The sequence below is a fragment of the Bison bison genome, unplaced genomic scaffold (genome assembly GCF_000754665.1).
Source record: "Bison bison bison isolate TAMUID 2011002044 unplaced genomic scaffold, Bison_UMD1.0 scf7180017864366, whole genome shotgun sequence".
Classification (NCBI taxonomy): Eukaryota; Metazoa; Chordata; class Mammalia; order Artiodactyla; family Bovidae; genus Bison; species Bison bison.
The window spans coordinates 4605024-4606434 of NW_011494938.1; the positions used below are offsets into that span (position 1 = coordinate 4605024).

General features: G+C 40.8%; 1 protein-coding gene across 1 annotated transcript in view; it reads left to right on the forward strand.

Annotated features, from left to right (window-relative positions):
• Positions 1-1411, forward strand: part of LOC104999973 (glycerol kinase-like) — a 79239-nt gene that overhangs the window by 1547 nt on the left and 76281 nt on the right. The gene's annotated exons all lie outside the window — the stretch shown is intronic.

Consider the following 1411-nt stretch of genomic DNA (forward strand, 5'->3'; position numbering starts at 1 on the left):
ACACTGACCGCTGCTGCAGTCTTGCCCAGAAGCATTTGGCCTGCCCGGCTCAGGACGTCCTTGGATGGGGGGAAGCTGTGTCACGGCTGTGGGAGCCTAACACAGCGTCTGTGGAGCAGTCAAACAAATATAGTGTTTGCGTGATGATGCCTTGTCATCGTCTCCCACAGACATTGCAGAAGGTAGAATGCTCAGGGGGCTGGCGAGTGGCAGAACACGTTAGGGAAAAGTCAAACTACACTGCTTTTACCGGAATCTTGATTTCATTTCGAAGCTTCGTAAATTTCAGTTCCGATACTTTGCCTGTTACAAAGATGACTGTCCTCTCGGCACTTCACAACATAAAGTGACAGGGAAATTGTTTCTCTTTTTATTTGCCATGTGTGACAGCAGAGTTTTGCCATAATGGAGTGCTATTTAAGTGACTCTCTGCTGATTGATTTGTTTGGGGCCATTAGGAAACTTGCTCTAAAAGTAATCTAGTACTGAGTTCAGTAAGATCATTTAAAAGTAATTGAAATAAACTGTTGTTGGTTAAGAGCTCATTCTTACAATGGACATTTGACTAACCTGGCAAGTTGATGTAAATATTTAATGATTGCTTAGCTCCCTCTTCACTTCTTTGTCTCAATTCATGTTTTGATGTCTTCTTTAGTATGTATATGTATGTATACATTGTATATACCTTATATATATATATATTTTTCAGAACTCTATTTAGTTGACCACTTGACTAAAACCTGCATCTGTACCTTCATTTTGATACTCATCTTTCTTGTCTAAAGTCGGAAGCTTTCAGTCCAGTTTTAGCTTGGTTCTTATTTAATGACTTACGCTGGTTTGAGCTGCCAAGACCTAATTCTCCTGTTTCTTACATTGTTTATCTTTTGATCAGACAGGGCAGGTTTTACTTTGTCTTATTTTCATATAAATATTTATAAAGTAACCCTGAATCATAAGTAAAAAAGTTCACCTAACTAGATTTGATTAATAAAGTATACAGTCATCACTACCATCTTCCCAAATTAAGAAAGACCATTAAGACATGTGTGTTGACTAACTGTGGGTTGAGTTTTGAAGCCACATTCAAGAATTGCCCACACAAATGCCTGCAGGGGACAGACAGGTAGAGGGAGGAGGAAGGCTGGAGAGCGGACTCAGGCTAAAGGGACAGCCTCTAGCTGCCAGGCGGGATTCTTTAAGAAAAATTGGTAGTCAAGCATTTTCAGTGAAATCTTCCTGTCCTTAAATGTTGGCAACTAGTTGCTAATGGACTGTAGGGGCCAAACCAAACATGGCAGTTGTTCCCAAGTTTATACAGCCTTTGCCCTCTCTGAAAGTGGGTAAAATATTTCCTAACTCTGTAGGCTGCCCTTTGAGTTGCCAGCCTGACCGTGCTGGTCTTCCTTTT